This window comes from Vombatus ursinus, unplaced genomic scaffold (genome assembly GCF_900497805.2).
Source record: "Vombatus ursinus unplaced genomic scaffold, bare-nosed wombat genome assembly UNPS02014807.1, whole genome shotgun sequence".
NCBI lineage: Eukaryota > Metazoa > Chordata > Mammalia > Diprotodontia > Vombatidae > Vombatus > Vombatus ursinus.
Window position 1 is genome coordinate 50661153 of NW_020954585.1, and position 13574 is coordinate 50674726.

The window sequence follows — 13574 nt, forward strand, 5'->3', positions numbered from 1 at the left end:
AACTAATCATGGGTAGGAAAGTGAAGATAAAGAGTAAAATGCAAGGGATCAATAGTATTATTGTCTACCACCTCCTAGGACCTGGGAGTAGGAAGAAGCAAACCAGAAGGCTAATAGCTATCTATAAAACTCTGGATAAACTACTTGGTTTCTCTGAGCCTCGGTTCCATCTGTATATATCTTATTTGCAAATCGATATTTGCATGTTGTCTCCTCCATCAGACTGCGAGCTACCCAAAAACTGTAATTGTTGTTGTTTTTCCTTTCTTTCCAGTACTTTGCACAGATCCTAGCAAACAGCTGTTGTTTTCATTTTTCCAATCATATCTGATTCTCTGTGACCCTACTTGGGGTTTTCCTTGGCATAGATATTAGAGTGGTTTGCCATTTCCTTCTCCAGCTCATCTTACAATGAGGAAACTGAGGCAAACAAGGTGAAATGGTTTGCCCAGGTCACACACCTAGTAAGTATCTAAGACTGGATTTGAACTCACAAAGATGCGTCTTTCTGGTTTCAAGCCCAGTGCTCTATCCACTGTACCACTGCAGCTTAATAAATAATACTTGTTGACTTATAGGATTAGTAACCTTCTTGAAGGCAGGGACTGTCTTTTATATCTCTGGCACATATCTCACAGTCCCTGGCACTTAATAAATGTTTATTAATTGATTGATATATCGTTGAATCAGAGTCAGATGTAGCCTCATACCAGCCTAATCTAGTACGGGGGAGAGTAATCCTGGTATTATTGTTTTAATTTTTGGGTATCCATTCACCTATTTATTTATTTAAATTTTAACATTCATTTAAAATTTTTTCAATTCCATATTCTCTCCCTTCCTCAACCTCTCCTCAACCCACTGAGAAGGCAAGCAATATGATATCCATTATCTATATTATTTTAATTGCGATGTTCTTTTTTTATTGCTATCTTTTTTTTAATCACCTTCATTTCCAAATATCTCTCTTTTCCTCTCTCCAACCCAGAGATCCTTTACAACAAAGGATAAAAGAAAAAAGAGAAAAAATGAACTTCAGCAACATTAACCAACATATCAGTGGAATCTGATGGTGCTTTCAGTGTTCCAACCTCTGCAAAAAAGAGAAACAAGGTACATTTTCTCACCCCTTCTTTGGGGGCCAAGTTTGGTTATTATGCAGCCTTCTGTTTTGATTTTGGTGTTGTTATTCTTTCCATTTATATTCTTATAGTCATCATGAATATAGTTTTCCTAAACACTTTCATTTTATCAGAAAGCCTCGTGTTCTTGAGTTCGAATTCAGTCTTAGACACTTACTAGATATGAGACCCTGGTCACATTCATCAATGTGGTCCAGAAAGATTAGGCTACCTACTCAAGGTCACATGGGCACTAAGGGATTTGAATTCAAGGCATCTTTGCCAAAGGGATTGCTTCTTCCCATAGAGTGCCTGGTCCTTTCCAGCTCAAACACTCTCTATTTTAAAGTTCCTTCAAGCATTGAGTTTCTACACTTCTATGACTAAACCAAAGAGAACAAGTCTGAGGAGCAGGAGTATAACTAGGGTGGTACAAGTGTAGAAGTGGCCTAGGCAACTGATAGCTTGGGGGTGGAAGTCTCCAGAACTATTTTCACTGGAAACTCTGAAGCTCTGATATGATGTGCCAGTATTTGTCTATGAGGAGTGATCAGTCTCCCTTTCCTTTCCCCCAACAGCTTACCCCAACTCTGTTGGGGATATTCAAGGATCCCCAGCATATCCACAGCAGAGGAAGCACTTTGACTCTAAGTTCTACAAAGACATTTGGAGGAGAGAGTGAAGCTCTGCCTCACTTAAATCCAATTCACACACATCACCCTCATGATGTCATTGGTCTTCTTCGAGAAAGAAGGATGAAGAAGAAAAAGGAGGAGGAGAAGAAGAAGGAGGAAAAGGAGGAGGAGGAGGAGGAGAAGAAGAAGAAGGAGGAGAAGAAGAAGAAGGAGAAGAAGAAGAAGAAGGAGAAGAAGAAGAAGAAGAAGAAGAAGAAGAAGAAGAGGAAGAAAGAAGAAGTACTGTGCAACTCATCTAGGACCTATCAAAACGTTCTGCGTATGTAGCAAGTATTTAATAAATGAATAAATAAATATTTGCTGAATAAATGTTTGCTGAAAGATTCAAGAGTTCTTTATGGACCAAGGAATAGGGATAGAGATCAGACCTATGATTTCATTGCTATAGGGAACTCCCAGGTAAGGAAATTCCTTGTTCCAATGTAGGTTGGCAACATCTCTGTCATTTACAATCTGGGAGAGTTGACTACAGCACTGAGAGGTTAAATCACTTGCCCAGGGTCTCATAACCAGTATGTGTCAGAGATGGGACTGGAATCCAGGCCTTCCTGGAGTTTAGTCTACACCCTCTATCCACTATGCTGAGCTGCCTCCTACACAACACTCCCAGTCATAATAAAGATGATCAGATTGTCCTGGTTGTTATTAGAATCCTAGAACATTAGAGGTCATTGAATCCAATCCCTCGATTTTATAGATGGGGTAACTGAAGCTCAGAGAAAGGCCAAGGTAAATGACTTACCTAAAAACAGTAAGTCAATTGCACAGTTCAGACGAGACCCAAATTTTCCTCTTCTCAATATAATGGTCTTTATGCTCCAATCCCCATATGAAACTGCCTTTGTTCTTGAAGTAATTCCTCCCAATTAATGAATAAATGGAGGCAACTAGGTGACTCAGTGGATAGAATGCTGGGCCTGGAGTCAGAAAGACCTGAGTTCAAATTCGACCTCAGACACTAGCTGTGTGACTCTGGGCAAGTCACTTAACCCTGTTTGCCTTAATCATTAGAGAAGGAAATGGCAAACCACTCCAGTATCTTTGCCAAGAAAACCCAGTGGACAGTATTGGCTTGCTATGGTCCACAGGGTCACAAAGAGTTGGACACAACTGTATGACTGAACAACAATGAAAATCACCAAATCAATAAATGCTTATTAAGCATATGCTAAGTGTTAGGCACTATACTAAGCACCGATAGTGCAAAGAAAAAGCAAAAACGATCTCTGACAGTCAACTTTTTAAGCAGAATAATTTTAATTCTGATCAGTGCAGCTACAGGCCTTTTCCTTTCCCCCGCTCTGCTGGCATTAAGCATGTCGGTATGAGATCTTCAGGGTAAAAAAATGACACAGAGAGATACATAACACTACAATACAGATGACAAATTATATTTATACAATAAATAGTGTCAATAGTCAGCACAAATTCAAAAAAGCAGCCTTATCCAGGATTATGAAAACAGGTAAATATTTAGTCAACTAGAATTTATTAAGCAGCTTTCATGTGGAAGGCACTGTACTGAGCACTAGGGACACAAAGAAAGGCAAAAAGACATTCCCTGTTGTCTAGGACCTTGACGCCTAAAGGCAGAGACAGCTATGCACAAATAAGCGAAATCCAGGATAAATTGGAGATAATCAACAGAGGAAGGCATTGGGGATAAGAGATTTCTTGTAGAAAGTGGGACTTCAGTTGAGACTTGAAGGAAGTCAGGGAAACCAAGAGGCAGGGATGAGGATTTAGAGCATTCCAGGCCAGTAAAAATGCCATAAGTCAGAAGCTGGAGTGTCCGGTGTGAGGAATAGTGAGGAGGCCAATATCACTGCATCAAAGAGTACTTGGAGGGGTGGAAGGTGGAGGAAGACTGGAGAGGTAGGAAGGGACCAGGTTATGGAAGGCTTTATTAGCTAAATAGAGGCTTTTTTATTTGATGCTGGAGGTGATAGGAATCCAATGAAGTTAATTGAATGGGGGGGGGGGGCCTTAATGTGGTCAGATCTGAGCTCAAGAAACATCAATTTGACAGCTGTGTGAAAAGATAGATTAGAATGGCAAGAGATTTGAGTTAGTGAGATCAACCAAAAGGCCATTCTAGTAATCCAGAAGTGAAAGAATGAGGTCTAAATAAATAAATGAACAAATAAATGAATAAACAAATGAATGAATGACTGAATAAGTAAATAAATGAAAGAATGAGGTCCTGCACCAGGTTGATGGTTGGGTCAGAGGAGAGAAAGAGGAGCTCCTTGGGGAGCTTACACTGTAATGCGGCAGACTTGTATACAGAAAGAAGTATATACAAGATACATGCAGAATGTAATAACAATTGTTATCATTATGAGCATTGATACGGGGCTTTAAGATTTGCAAAGTTCTTTACAAATATTATATCATCACAACAACCTTGGGAAGTAGGAACTATGTGGACATTATTACTCCATTTTACAGATGAGGAAACTGGGGCAGGTAATTGTCCAGGGTGATAGAGCTAATAAGTGTCTGAAACTGGACTTGAACTCAGGTCTTCCGGACTCCAAAACCAGTCTTCTATCCACTCCCCCACTGAGTACACGGAAGATAACCTTAGAAAGGAAGGGATCAGCAGTTGGGGTGGTGGTAGGGGATTGGGAAAGGCCTTCTGAAGAAGGTAGCATTTGAGCCGAGTCTTAAGGAGGCCAGGGATTCTAGAAGCAGGAAGTGAGGTGGGAGAGTGTTCAAACACTCTATTACTCTTTTTTCTTTGACTTCTACAAGGAACGGAGTCCTGGACATCCTGGCAGCTTTGGCTGCTTCTTACCACCCTCTGTTCCACGCCCCCAGAATGATTCCATCTCAGAAACCATTTGCACTTTTTATTTAAGAACCCATAGGGTCAAACAATGGAGCCAACAAGAAAGGAGAAGAGCCATTTCTTCTAACAATCAATCAGTCAATGAACACATATTAAGCACCCACTGGGTGCCAGGCACTGTGCTAAGCACTAGTGATACAAAAGGAGACAAAAGACAGTCCTCACCCTCAAGGAGTTTACAATCTAATCTAATCTAACAAAAACCAATGAGTAGATGGGGAAGAAATCTTCTAGAGCAGGGATTCCTAACTTGGGGTTCATGAATTTGTTTTTAAAAACATTTTGATAACTCTCTCAATAGAATTGGCTTCCTTTATATTTCATTTTATGTATTTAAAAATATTTTGAGAAAGGGTCCCTAGGCTTCACCAGACTTCCAAAGGGGGTACATCACACACACACACACACACACACACACACACACACACGGACACACGGACACACACAGACACACAGACACACACACGGACACACACACACACACACACACACACACACAGAAATTAAGAATCCCTGAGCCAAAAGGATAATTAGACTTATACCTGGTATGGGGGAAAACTCACCTGAGGTGGGGGTGGCTCAGATCTGAGTTTTAGGTTACTCTCAAGCACACTAGGTAATTGCCTGACCAACCTTGGGACATTACTTAGAGCCAGACAAAAAACTCCTGGGTCCATGTGTTTGTGGGTGTAGGGGGCAGGGATGCAGAGGATTCTGAAGGAGAGGGAACAATATACAATATGACCCCCCTCAGCTCATTTCCTGACCCACAGCAGGAAGGTCCCAAGCTTTCTTAGTCCAGGCCGGTTCCTCAAGGCTCTCTCTAGTGGTGGGCACCATTGTTCAGAGGAGCTAGTGACAATGAGGACGCAGGAAATGTGTTGTCTCCCTTCCTCCCACCCCTAAACCCATACAAATCCATCGAGCCGGGAATAGCTTTCTATTGTCTTTCTCTACCTTTGGGGACCTAAAACGGGAGCTCTGATCCCACCAGACTCTCTTTTTTCCAGAATGGCATTGAGAGACAGGGCATTGGCTGAGGAGATGCCTGTTGGGTCTAATTTCACAGGGATCTGCCTCTAGGCCAGGTTCTGGAGGGTGTGGGTAAGTTTTATGGCTTTCTGTGCCTCTGAAAGAGTCCATCACTGTAATTGCTACCACATTAACCTGCAATAAGAACCACCTTGGTTCTGGTCATTCTACTGGAGCTGGTGCATTCTTCTTAGCCTCATGGTCCTGTGAGCCCCCATCAGTGGGGATACTAAGGGGACATGTGCAGAGATAGAGGCAGGGATGGAATGTTTACAAGGACAGCCACCCAACCCAAGGCCCATGAAATGGAGTGCAAGGCTGGGTCACTCCAATGGTTTCCATTTCCACAGCTGCGGTGGGCTCTGCTACCCCCGAGAAGAACAGGAGGTCTCCATCTGTGTTTGGATGCCCCTTGCCCACCTGTGGGTGGCAAAACAAAAAGAGCAGCTGTTTGGGAAGTCACAAAAGCACAGCTCTAGGAGAGGGAGAGCACACATGGACTGTTCTACTGTCCCTCAACTCCCTTCAGCGCAGGTCTCAGTGCTAGTTTCTTCCCTGTGCAGAATTATACTTATCTTTCACATTTGTAGAGTGTGTGTAGTCTTGCCAAAGCTTTTTACTTCCATTATTTCATTTAATCCACACTCCAGTAAGGTAGATGTTATCATTGTCACCATATGACAAAGGAAAAAAAAACCCAGAGCGGAGACTTAATTTGCCTGAGGTCCCACATTAAGTTGGTAGACTAGAACTGTGGTCTCTTGGTCAATTCCAACGTTCCTCCAGTACTCTATTGATGGCCATCCCTAGTCTGAAATTCAACCCTTCTTTGCAACACCTTACACAGCATCCCCCATCTCCCATGTACTCTTGGATCCGATAACATTGGCATCCTTGCTGTTCCTTTCACAAGACCCTTCCTTCATCTCCTAACTCCAGGCATTTTCTCTGGCTGTCCTCCATTCCTGGAATGCTTTTCCTCCTCATCTCTACCTCTCTGGCTTCCTTCAAGTCCTAGTTAAAACCCCGCTTTCTATGAGAAGCTTTTCCCAATTCCCCTTAATTCTAGTCCCTCCCCTCTGATGATTATCTCTAATTTACCCTTGTTTATATGTAGTTGTTTGCTTGTTGTGTCTCCTATTGAACCATGAGCTCCTTGAAACTAGGGACTGTCTTTTTTACCTTTCTTTGTGACCCCAGCACTTAGCATTATGCTTGGTATACAGTAGGCATTTAATAAATGCTTATTAACTGACTGACCAGTCAAACTGCATTTAGTAGTGGGTCTGCCTTCTATGGTAGATGAATGAAAACCTCGACTTACCTCTGGCTAGTTCTTTTACTCTTTCAAACCCAGCCTCACCTAGAGCTTGCTTCCTTGTCAACTTTCTGCTCTGCTTCATGTTGACTTGGCTGCCACCCAAAGCTTCTGAGGTCATGACCCCCTTTGTAGAGTTCTACCATGGGTTTAGAGGAGTAGCTAGATCTTAGAAGTCATTAAAGTCCAACCTACCCATTTTACAGAAGAGGAGATTGCATCTCAGAGAGAGGAAGTGTTTTACTTGAGTATACTTTGACTTCATATCCAGTTGAACTGCGTATTCATATAGCCACCAACCCTTGCCGGGGGTTTCTGGGTACTCCAGTTCCTGGAGATTCTCCTGCCATAATGGTGGATACCAGGGTTGTGCTGATAAATGTTTAACAATTGGCTTTATCCCCATTTCCCCCAAGATACATTTCTAAATTTAATTTTCATCATTAACATTTTCTCCATCACTCTCTTGATTCTAGACAATCAATAAAACCAAAAATGAAGCCCTGATTTGTAGAGTTTAATGATTTCCAAGACATAATCCTGGAGTGGGCACTATCTCTTTCTTCTCCTTCCTACACTGAGACAAAGATTTTTTTTTCCAGTGAGATCTTTGTTTAATGTATTCAATTACTAGGACATTGGAAAAATACATTTTAGAGAATATAAATGTGAAAGCAAATGAAGGAGGAACTGGAGAAGGTTTCATAGAGGATAATACATTTGAACTGGATTTTGAAGGATGGTTAGTATGCCAACAAGTGGATATGGGCGCTGGGGGACATTCCAAGTGTAGGAAACAACACAAGCAAATTTATAGCCATTGACCCTGAGCTAAGCTCTCTATGATTCACAGAAAATAGCTGATATGCTATCCCCCAGCTCTACCTATATTTGAATGGTTGGGCTGAGACAAAGATTTTTACCAAGACTTTGGGGGAAGCAAAAATAAAATCAATTAATGTTTCACATTTCTGTATCTTATTAAGCTTCCCAGAGCATTTTCCTCAATTGCCAAACATTTATGAAATGCCTTCTCTGTGTCAGGTATGTGCTGGGCCCTGGGGATACAAGTTAAAAAACAGGAAACAGCTCTTTCCTTCAAGGAGAGATAGATCAAGGGCAGTTTTGGGGCCAGCTTCTACCTGGAGAGAGAGAGGATGGTTCAGTTGTCAGTGTGAGCATTTTCACCTCAGAAATTGGCAGACATTAAAAATCAGGGCTTAATTTATTGTTTTGTCAATTGTCTGAACTTAAGTGTTGGAGAAAATTAATAATGCGATTAGACTTAAAAGTGTTTGCTGCATATTTTTTCTTCGGGAAAGTCAGTTGTTACACATTTCCCAACACACCTGGGAACTCTTCTAATTATATACAAAATATGTACAAAGTAATAATTAGAAGCCTTCTAATTATATATAAAATATAAGTAAAGTAACCAAATAGAGACAAAGTAATGGGGGTGTAGAATGGGAACCACTAGCAGCTGGAGGGATCAGGAAAGACCTCCTTTGAGCTGAGCTCTAGAGAAAGATAGGGATTCTAAGAAACCAAGGTGAGTGTATTCCAGGCACGGAGGTCCAAGAGGGAAGATGGAACAACAGCCCTGGAAAAGGATTACAATGTGGATTATTTTCTCCATTTGACAGATAGGGAAACTGATGTTTAAAGCATTTTTTTGAGATGAATTGCCCAAGGTCATACAACTAGTTAATGCCAGACCCAAGTATTCTCATTCAGAGTCCTGGGATCTTTCTTCATTTCAGAGAACTGTTAAATTTCAAATTATAATTATAAATTAATAAGATGTAAAATATCTTATCTTTGGATGCTCCTAATTTAGTCACGAAAGCACACATGAGCTTCCTAGGTTAATTAGTCCTTCTTCTTCAAACCTTAAATCTGGCCCTGGACCAATCAGGTGGAGGGCTCATCCTCTTCCCTCCCCACCTATGCAAATTTAGAGTGTCCTTTCTCTGGCCCCAATTAAGCCTGTCTTCTCAGCCCTTTGAGTTTCTAAACTGTTGCCCCTGGTGCTTTCCACTAACTTCGGGGGTCACCCCTGTCAGGGAGAACATTAGCAAGGCTCCACCCACCATTAATCAGGGAAGGGTCATCTCTTCAAAAGGGAGGTCTCAGATCTTCGGACCTCCCCTAGGGGATGGGGACCATGAGGTGGGTGTTCTGGGTTGGTGTTGACAGTGTCTATTGGTACTGGGCTCAAAAGCCTCATCTTAGTATAAGATCTTAACTTTGTGAGTCTGCATTCCACCTTTGAAGTAAATGTCCCTGTCACCCAATATTGGATGAATCCTTTCTAGAAGAAAAGCACCATTTTAGGCTACATAGGAGAGGGAAGAGTGTGTGTGTGTGTGTGTGGGGGGGGGTTGGAGACCGAAGACATGGCCTCAAATGGTTTATACCTAAAGTAGTTCATGTGAACATTTGGGGTGGATTTTCTAAATTTGCACATCTCACATTTCTTTTGAGCTGTTTCAATTCTGCTTTGCTCAAAGAGCACAGTACCATCTCTGATGTGGGCACACCATGCTGGGCGGTCCTGTGCCAGTGTCTCCCCTGTCACACAATTAATTCCAAAGTTCTTAAGAGAGCCCTTGAGTGTCTTTGTATTGCTTTTTATGACTAGTAGAAAAAAGAATGGCTCAAAAATCAGAGGACCTGGGTTCAAATCCTACCTCTGACCCTTTCTGCTTGTGTAACCTTGGATAAGTCTCTGGACCTTGGTATCTAGATGGCCTCTGAGCACCTTTCCAGCTCCAGATTTATAATCTTAACTGAATCGCGGAACAAACATTCATAAAGGATCTACTCTGTGGAGCACTGGGGGAGATATAAAGTTTAAAGAAGACACAGCCTCTGTTTTCACTGAATTTCACTGGGGAAGTGGGCAGACTGAAGGCTGAAGGAACGCTAGATGCCAATTGAGGGCTCAAGCCCTTTTTGCTCAAGTAAAGGAGACAATGCAAATGTTAGTCTTTGTATGCTTTTTGTTGCTGTTCTTGTTGAGTTGCTCTATCAAGTTCAATTCTTAGTGACCCAATATGGGGTTTTCTTGGCAAAGATACTGGAGTCATTTGTCATTTCCTTCTTCAGTGGATTAGGCAGAGGTTAAATGACTTGCCTAGGGTCACACAGCTAGTAAGTGTTTGAGGCCAGATTTGGCTTCAGGTATTCCTGACTCCAAGCCCAGCACTCTATCCACTGTGCCACCTAGCTGCTCCATGTATACTTTTAGACAAAGATATATATACCTTTCCAGATCCTCCATGCCCATATTGAGTTATCCATTGCCTTGACATGTAAGTAGAGGCTCCTTGGGCTAGCCTGTGCATAGCATCCCTTCCCATAAGGAAGTTGAGACTCACTTTGGTTTTTTCTTTAAATTTTTTTTTCTATTAACAAAAAAACATTTTTTCCTCTGTTCTTTCTTCTCCTTCCTAATGGGAAAAAAAGTAAAGGAAAACCCTTGTAATTAATTTGCATATTTAAGTAAAACAATTTCATATACTGTCCAAAAATGTTGGTCATTCAGCATCTTGATTCCATCATCTCTCTGTCAGGAGGTGGGAACATGTTTCATCATCAGTCTTTTTGAATAATGATTGGTCAATGGATCAGAGTTCTTAAGTCTTTCAAAGTTGTTTGTCTTTACAATGTTGTTATTATAGAAATCATTCTCTGGTTCTATTCACTTGCCTCTGCATTGCTCCATACAAGCCTTCCCAGGTTTCTCTAAAGGCATCTCTGTAATAATTCCTTAATAGAATAATAGTTCATCTACCATACTTTGTTCAGCCATTTCATAATGGGGGGCATCCCTTTTGTTTCCAGTTCTTTGGCACTACATAAAAAGAGAGTTTTTGTACATATATGTCCTAAGAGACTCAATTTGATTATTTGGGGACTTGGAAAAGAAATATTCTCCCAGAAGGGGAAGAGTCACTCTTGCCCCTCCTCTCAGTAAAGCAGCCTGGCAAAGATAGTTTTTTTTCCTGCCAAGAAGATGGATTTTTGGTAGTTATCTCCGCCAGGGCTTATGAACACCTGGAGTGGTGAATCAAACTTGGAACTGCACTGGAGGCCAGGAACAACTGTGTAGGTGATGGGTGACAAATACCATCTGAAGCAAGCCAAACCAGCCCCGTAATGGAAATAGGAGCGAAGCAGAGAGAAAGAGAGGCTTTGGAAATTAGGCAAATCCAGGTGGATGAGCAAGGCAAACAGGTGATTGTTTTTTTTTTTTAATTCAATTAAATATTTATATTCTCCCCCTTCTTCCACGAAAAAAAGAAAAAGAAACAAAACTCTTGTAACAAGTACGCATTGGCACATCAAATAAAGGGCTAATGGCCCAAAATACGTGTTTCATTCTGCACCTTGAGTTTATCACTGTTAAGAGATGGGTAGCATGTTTCATTTCATTGATCAGAGTTCTTTAGTCTTTGGAATTTTAAACAGGTAATCCTAGTGACATACTTGGCTTTCCACTGAAGTCTTCAGCCTCATAACCAAGCCCCAGCTACTATCAAGGTACGGCGAGAGACTGAGGACATGGTAGGTATTCAGTTTATATAGGCCACTGAGCAGATCCCCTCCTGGTTCCAGGGTTTATCTAACTGGCCAGAGATTTAGGGTTTAGAGTGGTATTTTTAAATAGATTGATCTCTCTCCTGATAGCAATTCAGGCTCCATGAACCCTAAAGTCCCTTCCAACTCTGAATCTATTATCCTTTCTGTTGACCTTCCATCCACTACATCTATCTTGCATACAGCTAGTTATTTATATGTTGTCTCCCCAATTAGAACATACACTCCTTGAGGGCAGGGACTGTGTTTTTGCCTTTCTTTGACAATCTTCAGCACTTAGCACAGTTCCCCATACATAGTAAAAGCATACTGAATGCTTGTTGACTATGAGGTAACTTTTTTCAACCAAAACGGTAGAGATGATTTATTACAGATCTTCTAAACTTAGTCACAAAGAAAACAATGAGTTCAGAATATCAAGAGGGTCCATGGAACACAACAAAGCAAAATGATTTTAGGCAAGTAGGCCTTGCGTTAAAAGATGGCATTCCCTTTGTCAGAAAATTGTAAGCTCCTTGAGGGCAGGGAATGTTTTTGCCTCTTTTTGTATCCCCAGAACTTAGCGAAGTGCCTGGCATGTAGTAGGTATTTAAAAATATTGATTGATTGATTGATTAAAAAATAGTCAAATGAGTGCTATATTTAATGGTAGAGCTAAGAGTTTCCGATGAGGCAGGAAATCTCCATGGGGTAATCGGTCTCACAGCCAGGTGTGAGCAGGCATCTGGCATTCTGTCTCTGTTCTGTGACTACTGTGGTTAGCACGGTCTGGACTTTGACTTCATCTTTGTCCTTTTACATTTCAGCCTTTCAATTCCCTTCTTAAGAACACTTTCCCCTACTACGGTTGGGCAAACTCAAAAGGTGGTTGCTTAATGAATTTTGGAACACGCTCTTTTGTTGCTGTTCTGGAGGGAAAAATGAGAATGGAAGGAGATAGGTATCAGTGGCCTGAGCCTTCAAACCCTCTGGCCAGGCGCTTGGCCTCCTGGAGATTTGCACATCCTGCTCAATGTAGGTAGTCCCATCTTTCCTTTTGTAGTGGCATCCTCAGACTCCAAGAGGAAATGACTATGGGGAGTTTGTCCCTCTTTGGGGACGCCTCACAAGGAGCTGGTCCCAGGGACCAGCTATGTGTGGCTGACTCTGCTGGGGAACCATGTGGACTGGAGGCTCTGGAGCCATCAACTTGTCTGCTTCTGGAGGCCCAACCCCAAATTCCTTTCTGTGTGACTCAGGCCTTCAAACAGGGTTTTCAGGCAAATCCCAGAGATTGACAATCAACTGCCAGGCCCCTGGCGTAGGGCAGACATAGCCTGCTCTGGGGGTCCTGTTCTGCTCTGAGGAGGGACAGAGGGCAAAAAATAAGTTTAATCTGATTTACAATCCTTACTAAAAGGGAGGGGGGAAGCCACCCTCCCCCTAAAGGGAGGTCAGAGTTGCTGACGAGTCTGCAGCCTGTCTGAGTGAGCCCCGTTTAATAAAGCAGCCGCAATCAGATAATATGGGGGAAGGATCCAGAGAACACACTGTACGGGGCTTTGTTTTGGAAAGAAAGGATGCTTTTGTGAGGCCCCCTCCCTGAGGGGCAGGGGAGAGAAGCCGCGTTTGTCCACTCTCTGCCTTTGAGGACCACAGACGGTGACCCCCGCCCTTGTCCTGGTCCTGACCTCCTCCCCGCCAACCCCGCCTTCACCCTCGCTAGTGCAGCAGCACTGGGAAAAGTGCCCTGAACCCTGACGCCTCAGTTTCTAAGCCAGAAAGCAGGAGCAGAGTCAGACCCTCAGGGGTTTAGTTTTGTTTCCAGTTAGTTGTGGGAATACTGGAACTTTTTGATCGGTCTTGATGGATTAGGAAACAACTAGGTGGTACAGTCGAAAGATTCTGGATGGTCAGGAAGTGTGTGTGTGTGTGTGTGTGTGTGTGTGTGTGTGTGTGTGTGTGTGTGT